Source organism: Bidens hawaiensis, unplaced genomic scaffold (assembly GCF_021521415.1).
Source record: "Bidens hawaiensis isolate Kalapana, Puna unplaced genomic scaffold, B.hawaiensis_p1.1 tig00003961_1, whole genome shotgun sequence".
In the NCBI taxonomy this organism is placed as follows: Eukaryota; Viridiplantae; Streptophyta; class Magnoliopsida; order Asterales; family Asteraceae; genus Bidens; species Bidens hawaiensis.
This window is the reverse complement of record NW_027491228.1, coordinates 719,900-732,470: the sequence shown is the minus strand read 5'-3', so window position 1 is coordinate 732,470 and position 12,571 is coordinate 719,900.

The window sequence follows — 12,571 nt, the reverse complement described above, 5'->3', positions numbered from 1 at the left end:
CATTCCATCCATTTATCCATCCTAATCTCTACACACTCCAAAACACACACAACCCGAACCAAGATCCAAAGGCGAGGACCCGAGCTCGTTGGTGCTAGATCGTCGTGACGAACCAAAGCAACAAGACCAACTCGTGTTCGTAGTTCGACTCATTTACGGTACGTTTATATCGAGAACATGTTCGTTTAGGTTTGGATTAGTATAGAAATGATAGATCGGTGTTTGTATGGTAAAAACGAATCCTACAAAGCTAAACTTACTGAAAATGGTTAAGATTTGATGAGTTAATCGATTGATAAAAGAACCCGTAACCTATATGCCTAAATCGCACCCTTAAACATCGATGTTAGGCCGATCTGATGGTTGGGGTTTGTAGGCGCTGGTCAGACGATTCCGTGGATACCTAAATCGAGTTATTTGGTTAAGAAACGAAGATGATTAAGGACGAACAGTAGCTGCAGCCGACAACTTCGCCTGCAAGCTAAGTTCGCCTGATGAACTTCGCCTGCAAGCTAAGTTCGCCTGATGATAACTTCGCCTAAAAGCTAAGTTCGCCTGATGACAACTTCGCCTAAAAGCTAAGTTCGCCTGATGACAACTTCGCCTAAAGCTAAGTTCGCCTAAGGTTTAACTTCGCCTAGAGTCAAGTTCGATTAGAAAATAAATTAAAACGATAAGTAAAAGTAATCTAATACTAGGCCACCAGATTAAATCAGGCGAGTATTGATACGTGTAACTTATACAGTCAGCCGAGCTCAGTTAAAGAAGGGATTTACAACTATCGGAGGAAGAAGCAGAGTTCAGGTGAGTTTCTAGCCCCATTCCTTGTTATGTTTTCGGGGCTGTGTGCATACTCGATGTGTTGTTAATACATTTATCCTAAGTGATAAGTGTATGTCATATGTGATATATGTGATGGATATGAATGATTGCTTGTTGGTACGCGAACGATCTTCGGATATTGCGCGTACTGTCAGGTTAAAAATAAAGGTACGAATATTATATATCGAAGATGTATGAACATTACAAATGAATACTTGTCGGGGCGTGAACAATCTTCGGATATTGCACGTATCGACAAGGGGTATGGTTGTTAAATGAATGATGTAAAGAACGCCTAGAGTGTTCTTATGTTATAATGTAATTATTGTATATGTGAAGTATGTGTATACAGGTACACGAATGGTATGTGAGTTCTACGTTCGACATAGTAAGTTAGGATGGCAAATCCCTCTAGCTTTTGTCGGACATAGACTCGGCTGGTGAGGGCGTAGTTAAGGACTGCGGGCCTTATACGTAATGTAGATGATAGATGTAAACGTAGATAGGGACGGTGGGCCTTATACGTGTTACAGATAATAGACGACAACGTAGTTAAGGACTGCGGGCCTTATACGTAAAGTAGATGATAGATGTAAACGTAGATAGGGACGGTGGGCCTTATACGTGTTACAGATAATAGACGACAACGTAGTTAAGGGCTGCGGACCTTATACGTATTATAGATAGGCTTCAGCATAGGAAAGGACTGTGGACCTTATACGTGCTGTATTTGTATTGTGGTAGCATAGGGGAGGACTGCGGACCTCGTACGTGCTATGGTTTAGGTTGCAACATAGGGAAGGACTGTGGACCTTGTACGTGTTGTGGATGTAGGATGGCATAGGAAAGGACTGTGGACCTTATACGTGCTGTATTTGTATTGTGGTAGTATAGGGGAGGACTGCGGACCTCGTACGTGCTATGGTTTAGGTTGCAACATAGGGAAGGACTGTGGACCTTGTACGTGTTGTGGATGTAGGATGGTATAGGGAAGGACTGCGGACCTTGCACGTACCATAAATGGTGAACATAGGTAAGGACTGCGGACCTTTTACGTGTTCACGACCTTGAGTACAGGTATAGACGGCGGACTATGAACGTACTCTCGGTAGACTGAGGTTAGTGATTGTAGATATGTATATATGTATGGTAGTAAGTATGTAAGTAGAACAGAAGGGTAACTAGTTAGGTATGGATATGTATCTTCGGATATGTATGTATGTGTATGTATTGTATGGCGTCCGATTAACTAGAACTCACTCAGCGTAGCTGACTTTTAGTATGCACGCAGGTGAGTAGAATGAGACAACTAGCTTGAGCGGGCACATGGTGGGCGAATAGGAGACTGGCATCTGAAGACTCAAGGTGTTTTAATGTAATTGACGTTTATTTTGAAAGACAAGAATGTTTAATTAAGGCAAGTTTTGGATTGCTGTAACGTTTCATGAAAGTTTTTATATTCCGCGAAAGTTTTAATGAACTCTGATTTGTAAGAACTGTGTTTATGAGTAAATCCGACGCTAAAGTAGGGCTACCGGGTTCGGGGCCTTACATCTAATTTTCTTTTGTTGACTTTCTTGAGCCGACTGATTTCTTTCCTTGTCTTCGGATACAATCAGTTCATCTTTAGGTTCAACCACCAACTTTCACGTTCTCGTTTTCTTTTAAACGCTTCAGCATCTGCAACTCCAAGCAAACGTGATTTTGATCTACCTGTCCATGTAGAATTGCACAAAACTTAGAATGATAAGATTCGTTCACAGACCCTCTCGAGGGTCAAAGAAGAATTCGTTCACAGGCCCTCCCAATTTCAGTCCCTCAACTTGTAAATGATTTGTTTAAGTCCCAGATTTCCAACGAACTTTTGTGTGGACGACCTTGACAATAAAACACATGATTTTGAATAAAACAAGGTTTAATAGAATATGTACGAACACAATAAAAACTTAAAATCTTTTTGGCATTTTTTATATATTTTAGAATTACAAAAATATATACATAATATTTGAAGTTAAACAAATATAAAACAAAAATAAGATAGGAGTAAAGATGAAATTAATATTATATATAAAAAATATTTACTTAAAAGTTTACTAAATTAATTTTCTGAGAAAGATCACAACATGGAATCACATTATCTGTTAACGTTCTAGATCACACTTCTATTTGGATATTATTATGCCAAGAATCCAAAGTCAATTGTAGATATAATTTGTCCACATTAACTTAATAAGTATTTGGATGTCAAGGTGATATGTTAAGGTATAGATTAGGCACAATGCTTGTGTGGTCCCCATTTAATTTGACATGTTACAGACTCCATCATACCTCGGGCTTGATTTGCTTTCACATGTCACCTCAACTTGACTTAAACCTTTCTTATCTTATCACAGTACGCTTATTGACACTTTGGAAACTTTATTTTTGTGCATATGACTCTATCTAGAAATATTAAAATAAAGAAGAAGTTCAAGGTCTTAACAATCAGGTCGGATAATACCATATTATCGCGCAGAGAAAGTCCAAGGCTTGAACAAAAAGAAAGAAAGCAAAACAAAGCAGAAGATTAAGGGCCTTAACAATCAGATCTTGTATGACTACAAACGTAGAAAGTCCAAGGCTTGAATCAAAATAAATGAATAAATAAAGCAGAAGTTAAAAATCCTAAGACAGACATCTTTTTATTTTTCTTTTTTTTTCTTATCTTTTCTGACAATTTTCTTTACTTTTCTTTTCTGACTCTTTTCTTGACACAATAAAGTAAAATTAACACACGACAGTATAAGACAACTGTGATCAGGTAAAGAGAGGCTTGGGTATGACATGTTATTTACGTTTCTGCCTTCATTCATATGACTTTAGTTGGAGTCGGCAACCGCTTCATAACGTGTAACCACTAGCATAGGCAGATATTTAAGTTTATATCACTATGACACTTACTCATTTGTCAAGTCTATCTACACATCAAGCAATGATCTTGTTGGCTTTTGATCTACTCTTTTCATGTGCTAGAATCGTTAGAGATAATTTCTTATCATTTTCCAAGGGTCGGATCAATTTCTCAAAATTTTATAAGTTTAAAATATCCGACTCCCTCTAAGCAGGAGCTCCCTCTTAACGGGTTAGTACTTTTTGAAACGTTTTTCTGATTTTCTTAAAAGAATGTAAAATATTTTTGGTAAGTCAAATGACTCATTTTAGTTTTTCTTAAACTTACAAAGTAAAAATCTTTTTGGTGAGTTAAACTTAACTCAATTTTCTCCCTCTAAAATTGTGACATATTTTAAAAATATTTAAAATTTTAAAACAGAAAGATAGATAGGTTGTTTTAATCAAAATTGATCATGCCGAGCGATTCAACCAGAAATTCAAATCGGGCGTGATCGATGGCTTTAATGAAAAGGTCAACAAAGTTGTTGTCAGATGGACTATCTTAAACATGCATTATCACATTGTATAACAAAATTGAGGAGATTCAAACCGAGATCCAACAGCTGATGCTGGATCCATCACTTGAGAGAAGTAGTTGGACGAGGTTAGTTTGAGAAACGCTCGATTAGTTATGGTTGAGCCATTTGAAAAAGGTTGGCTTCGTTGAAGCACAAAATACCACATGAAACCCTTCCCTTCCTTGAAACTTGTCCTCCCATGTCGCTTATGAAAGACTCGAATCCGCCATCGAATGGTTTAGCATTAAATAGCAAGGGTTCGTCTCCCATCATATGTCGGGTGCAATCACTATCTAAGTACCTAATACTATTGAGAGTCCTCCTTGATTGACCCTGCATGCACTAAGCGTTCAAATAAACATGGGTTTCCGGGATACTTTTGTCCCGGTAAGGTCAACCGTAAACCAACCAAACTTGATTTTATTTCCTAAAAACAATTTATTTCTTGTTGGAGCCTCACTTGATGAAGAGTAGTCCTTAGGAATCCAAGCAAAAACTTGTTCCTTGGTTTTGGCAATTTTAGACTTCTCTTTTCTTGCTTTTGAAACTGTTTTTGGTGAATCCTCAGACTTTACAGTTTTTGGATCATTTTTGATTTTATCCTTCTTGGTTTTCCAAAAAGGTTTCTTTTTTGTGTTTTACTTTATTAACTTTGGATTTCACATCCATTTCACTGGGTTCACTATCAACTTGATCAGTCCTTGAATCAGGGCTACTAAAAGCTCCTTTTGGAGACTGACTAAGCCGCCTTTGAATATCAATTTGTTGCTTGAACCAGTGCTTGCAATGCTTGCAAGGTGAGAAGAGTTACCAAAAACAAAACAACACTTTCTCCTAGGAGTGTCATAGAACTCATTTAAACTATAATATGGTTGGTGTGGTGGGAAAGGTGATCCTTGGAAAGGAACATGATTATAAAACACATTTGTGTAATATGGATCAACAAAATTTTGTTGATAATGACCATAGTAGTTGTTATCACAGAAGTTGTATGACTGAGGATTTCTTAATTGATTGGTTGTGTGAGAAAATGATCGTTTATTTGGTGGAACATATTTACATGAAGTACTTGCCTTTTCATTTTCAAAAACTTTGTTTTTACTTGAATTATCCCCAGTCTCACAACTTGATGATAAACAACTTGATATGTTCACATCAACAGGCCTACTTTCATTGACACATTTTTCAACAAAAGTTTCATCACAAACGGTTTCATAATCACAACTTGTGTCCGTTTCCAACGACCCACTTTCTTCAACACAACCTGCTGAACATGATGAATCACCACTAGAATCAACAGTTACATTTATTGGAGCGATTGCTTTAGAAGCTGGAGGAACAAATGTTACTGGTTTTGGTCCATGACCAATTCCATTTACCATCTCTTCCTCTGGAGGGGTGTTATAACTAAAGTGAGGTAGGCTAGTGTAGTTATCATTCAACGGTGGAGGCATAGCTGAATAATCATAGCCTAGACCTGACTTTTGTTTAGCACTCCTCTGTGCTCCAAGAATCTCATTTAACTTACTAGATGCTATTTCAAATCTTTCAACTGCTTTTTCATGTTTCTTAGAAGTTGCTTTGTTAACTGAAAGCTCATTTTTCAAGTTTTCATTTTCATCTTTTAATTTTGAAACTATGTATTTGTAGTATACAACTTCTTGTTCAGTTTGAAAAATTTTAAGTCGGAGATTTGCTACATCATCACGATGAGTTTCAATCTTTTCAACGTAAATCTTATCGGCTTTTACATACTCAGCATTCAATTCCTTAAGTTTTGAAATTTCTTTAAAAACCCCACCATGATTGTGTCTATAAAATGCAACCTTGTGAATGCAGGCTTGTGTGCATAGATTTGTGTGTACCTCAGGAATGATAGGACATGCATGGCTGCTTCACCTATAGCACTTGTCCCAACTTTATTACTTGACCCAACTTTATTTTCTTTGGACTGATTATTCATTTGGAGCTTATCTTCCATTATTTCAAAAGACTTGATTGTAGAAGTCAACTCTAAGAGTGTTATGGTATTCAGATTTGTGGTTCTCTTGATGGTAACCACATTGATGTTCCATGTGTAAGGTAATGAATTCAACAATTTCATGTTGATCTCAGACAAACCATTGATGATACCGACACTTTTCATTTTAGCGACGAGTGACTCAAATCTGTTGATGAGAGAGGCAACCGATTTTCCTTTAATATGTGTAAACATATCGAATTCTCTTTTTAACATTATCTTTCGACTTTCTCCCATATCCAGATTTCCTCCAAGCTTAGGATCGTAAGACATTTTTTTTTGTAGAGAAAGAGAAAATAAAATTAAGGTTTTTTTTTGCTACAATACCGAGTTGCTACAGTGCCGAGTCGCTATAGTGCCTGTGAATTCCTTTTTTCGCATGAGTTGCTACAATGCCGAGTCGCTACAGTGCCGAGTTGCTACAGTACCCTCCTGATGCGAATTGCTACAGTACCTCGGCGATGCGACTGCTACAGTACCCGATGCGGTTTTTTTTTATTTTTTTTTAGAATATAGCACCTAAACTTCAAAAGAGTCAAAAAGACTTTAGTCTAAAAATCACTAAATCGCCCTAGATCTAAGTTTTAAGCCGAATCTGAGCTCAGACATAAAAAATTAAAACACTAAAAACTTAGATTTGGTGATTCTCGTGTATTTCTAAGGTGTAAGGGACTCCAAAAGTGGTGAGTAACACGAAATCAATCTCAAATCCAACAAAAAACTAAGATCAAAACCCGAAAAGTTTGACTTGAAAACCACAAAAAGTTGAGCCGAAAGCTCTGATACCACCTGTAGGTCCTCTAGATAGATCTCACAACTTGACTCGGATCAATCCGTGTTGTTGGTTAACAGAAATCACCAACGACACTCGGATCTTAGTTTTGTTTATGTAAAAGAGAGGAAAAGAGAGAAGTGGGTGAGAGAAAGAAACTTTATTTCCTTGAGTTGTGAAAGATTTTAGTTTTTTGGAGAAATGGGTAAGTGACCCTTATATAGGGTCCCTATTTCTCTAATACATACAAAATAAACGTACAAACTAAACGTATCAAGTACGTACTACACTGACTAAAATCAAACTAAAACAACATACACAATCCTAAAAACAATATAGAATATTGGCCCTTCAGTGTCACGAAACACAAGGTTTAAAACTTGAAGGTAAAACTTTTAGAAAACTATAAAATTAGAAATACCCTTTAAAAATAGTTTGATAACCAATTAAGAAGAATAAATCTTAATTACCGGTATAATTTATTTCATAAAAATTAATTATAATAGAGACAAATTTTGATTAAACATTTTGTAGGATATTATATTATATAATATCAAATGGTTTAGTATTATATTGTATTAAAGTTGGTTTATGGGTTTTCATGTCACAATTTGTTTAGTTTCAGTTTAATACTTTAGACTCGAAAATAGTATACCTTAACGCATCTTTACGTTTATAAAACGAAAAAAAAAAGTTTGAATACACAGTTGTGTTTATATTTTTTTTTCTAGACATTTTTGTGTAAATTTTGTTATAAACGAAGTTATATTCAAAATATAGTATTTTTGGAAGAGTATTATAATCTGTAAGGTTTCATTAGATAACCCGTACGTGGATAATCAATATTTACATAAAAAAAGATAGTTGCACAGAAATGATGTTAAAAATACAAGAAAAAGAAAAGAAAGCTTGAAGCAGCCATGACAATTCAAAAAGAAGCTTTATAATTTTTGTATTATTTGGAAAGAATAAAAAAAAACTTTTGTTTTTGTATTATTTCGCCTCACTATCATCGTTTTTAATAACTACCAGCAAAATTCTAAAAAGTCTAAAAGATATATAATCGTCATCATTATCCCCTTCCAAAAGCTGTTGCGAACTGGTCACGAACTTCTTCTACCTCTCTAGCTAAAAACAAAAATAAGTATTCAATTTAAATATAGAACCTAATTTATTAAGATGTAGAAGAATATAATTTTCCAAAAATAAAAGACATACTTGCATGATCTCTTGTTTTGTCCGAGACCTTTACACCTTCCACATTGCAGTGGGCGTTTAAGAAAGTCCGCGGGCACGACCCGACTTGGTTCAACCTTCCTCTTTTTCACCCTGGCAGGTAACTCAGCGTCCGATATTCTTTCCAAATCAGATATTGGATTAATAGAACCCTCATACGCCGAGTCGTACATCTCAATGCTAAAATAACTACTACAAAAGTCATACGGGTTCTTGCAATAGAATTCCATAACGGCAAGAGCATGATAACAAGGCACTCCAGTCACAAACCATGGTTTACAAGTACAATCAAAGAACGTATGATCAACAATCTCAACCCTTTCACCAGCCCAAAACTCATGTTTGCCCTCATAGGCCGCAAAAGCCTGAACCGATCGTGCTTGTAAAATCTCCTCTTTTAACTCTTCCTCCATCGACGCTGTTAATGGAGTCACACATTGAGTCAATTCAGCTGCACGAATGTATATCATTTCATCCCTTAGCTTATTAATCAGTTGAGTAATAGACATCTTGTTAGCTTTTGACACGAACGAGTAAAACGTTTGAGCGAAATCACAAGTCAAATGATAGTGCCATGACCCAACAAAACACTCCCCGCCAAATTTTTCACCCAAATGTTTGTGTAAACCCTTTGTCACAAAATTAATCGGCCCATGTCCTGAAACCAAACTTTTAAGCTCGGTTAAAAACCATCGCCAGTTATCGTCGCTTTTCTCGTCAACAACCGCAAACACCGCCGGAAACACGTCGTCATTACCTTCTGCTGACGTGGCAGCCAACAATATTCTTGAATTAAAAGGCGTGCTTTCAAGAAACAGAAAAGGTCTGTAGCCTTTTATAAAACCGGATACCGAGGCATTAAACGCTACAAAAAGACGTAAACCGTTGTGCGTACTAAATTTAGCAATGCTTCTGGGATTTACTTCCATTAATTTCTCACACTTATATGCTATTTCACCACACTCTTCGTTATAGGATCCCAAAAGCTGTTCGTGTGCGTACTCCCTAGCATGCCTCGCTTTTGAATAATTAGCCTCGATCCCATACTCGCTTTTAAGCTTCTCCGCAAATTCTTTGGGCTAAATCTTGGGATTATCATTAACCTTTTCCATTAACATTTCCCCGAACAAACTTCCTTGAGCCCGTAATGCGGTTGCTACTGAATCCGCTTGGCAGCTATGAGTTGCGATCATTGTTTTAATGCACATTACATATGTGGTTTTTGATATTCTTGATGCGTGAAGCCGCCATTCACAGTTTTCGGATTTGCATTTCACGGTGAGCCGTTTATCTTCATTTTTTTGTACTTGTAGTTAAACCCGTGAGCGATCGCATATTTTTTTTTAGCGTCTCGCGGAGTTCAGCTACCGAGTTGAATCTCTGGCCGACATCCATTATAAGATTCTGCCATTGTTTTGCAGATAGGGGTGGCTCATGACGGGTTGAGTCAGGAATTGGAGTGGTTCCATTGTCTACTTCTATGTCGACCACTTCGTTAAGAGGGGTTAGATTTTGTGGGGCCCGTTTAGCTACTGATAAATTAACTACCGCTTGTGTTTCTGCTGGTCTCGACAGCGGTCTATGCTTACAAAAAAAAAAAAAGCATCAGATCAAGAATTTTAACTTGAAATAATCATAATCATTAATATTTGGTGATCATTAAATACCAGTAATGATCATTAAATAGACATTCAATAATTAATATTTGGTGATCATTAAAATGTATCACATAAAGTCATAAATGGAACTTTTATGCACACATTTTTAAAGTGATTTTTGTGACCTTGAATATTGAAAAATGAAAATCCTGATTTCAAGTTGCAAAAATCGTATTAAGCACATATCCAAACAACCCCCAAAAGACCATAATATGTAGTGATCAATAATCATCACAATGTAAACATGATCATATACTAATAACAGCATACATATGAGATGTTAATTATACATATAATTAATTAATATTCCATAATTAGGAATTATTCAAATTAATTAGCTCTTATTATGAAACAATAATAATATAAAATCTATATTTAACATCACACTTTAAAAAAGGTAGATCAGAAAGTTTACCTATCAGTGTCAACTGGCGAGGGTTCTTGTATAATAAAGACCTCTAACCGCTCAGAATCTTTGTAGTCAGTCTTCATTTTATTAAAACCATCATTATTTAACACAGAAATTAAGTACTTCTTATTACTTCCAGGTAGAAAGTACTTAACCACCCATCCATCAACACTTGAATCAATGGTTTGTGCTACCTCTTTCTTAAAATCAATAAGCTGCATGTTCTCATGAACACCAACAGCATGTGCCTCCCACCCACAACAAGCCACTGAGCCATCTTCGTTCAAGTTAAACCACCCTCCACTGTTGCAAATGGCGATCATCTTCTTTGGGGCCACAATTGCCATATCTGTGACCACTAAAGTCTCAGAGTTTGAACAAAATACTCGATTGGTTACAATAAATATCACATAAACAAAACTAGTTAAATAGGAGTGTTACAAGTCGTGGTCGTGTGTTCACGAGTCAAACCTGAAAATTTAACACGGACGTAAACCTCACCCAAAAATCGTGTCAAACGCGTGGCCCTGAACATGACACACATATTCACGGGTTGACCCAAACATAACATGTGTGGCCTAAAGTTCTTTATTTACATTTTTAAGGAACAAAAATCACATTTCTCCAAATAACTCTAATACACAACACCTTTTGAAATAAAAGTTTCTCTCTCCATCCTCTCTATTCCCTCTCTTTTAGAATAACAAAACTAAAATCTGAGATCCGAGTGTTGTCGGTGATTTCCGCTAACCAACAACACAAATTAATCCGAGTAAAATTGTGAGATCTATCTAGCGGACCTACAAGTGGTATCTGAGCTTTCAGCTTGACGTTTTGTGGTTTTCGGGTCAAACTTTTCTGATTTGGATCTTAGTTTTGTTGGATTTGAGGTTGATTTCGTGTTACTCACCTATTTTGGAGTCCCTTACACTTTAGAAATACACGAGAATCACTAAATTTAAGTTTTTAGTGTTTTAAGTTTTTGTGTCTGAGTTCAGATTCGACTTAAAAACTCAGATCTAGGCCGATTTATGGATTGTTAGACAAAAAATTCAAGTTTATACAAAACAACGACATTTTTAAATTATAAAATCTTGTGTTAATTCCTTTTTTTTTCAATTTTGCCTTAAGATACCCTACAAATTTAATTTATTACATAAAATATATGTTAAAGGAAAGAAATGTGTTAAAGGGGTCGACCCACGAACCCACCAGTTTTGACTTGAACACGAACCAATTAGCTAAACGGGTTCACGGGAGCGACCTGAACCCGTTTAAACCAAATCAAAAGTTGCAAATTTCGTGTTACGTTCTAGTCATATCATAAATTTGCATAATATAGAACAACGAATTCCTCGGCATTTGTACAGATCTAGTAAAAAAAAGTTAACAATTATTGAAAATCAATGATTACAAACCAAGGTTTTAGAAGATTTGATCTTGGTTTGAATCACTAGCAGGCTTACCATCTTCGAGAAGGCTTACCATCTTCTTTCTCGACAAAATGCAAATCATCAAACGATGTGTGATTGTGACCAAAGATTTGATTTCTTATCATCATGTAGGTAATGCAACAATCTGTATTATAAACAATAGCAATCATGTTTAAAACATAGATTTAAAAAGAAAAATGCATTCCAAAAAGGATCTAGGACCATTGTTGAAAAAGAACTCACGATTAACAGCTGTGGTTCATTGCAAACGATGCTTTGCCACCAAGAGTAGCCATGAACTTTTACCCAAGCCAAGTACTTAAATTGAAATATTCTAATTTGAGGTGCTTTTGATTCAATGCGTAGCTATACACTCAATTTGCTTCATGCTTTATACCGATAGCAACTTGTTTACAACCAGCTGATGACTTGTCACAGCCAATAATATTGTGACACATTGCAACTCATGCAATAATAGAGTGGCACGTTGCACCGTTTACTCATGACTTGTCATAGCGAATCAAATTTTGACAAATTTCAGCTCGTGCAATCATATAATTGCATGTTGCACCTTTTTGTCACAATGACGCATTTATTTCAACGTATTCAATACCAGAGAAAAGTTTGGATTTTCCACCTAGACCTATATTAGCTTCACCATATCACCACCGTTATGATTAGCTTTATAAACAATGGTCCTCAAAAAATCTCCATATATTGATTAATTTATTAACTTGAACTAGGTTATATCCCGTGTTACACACGGACGGAA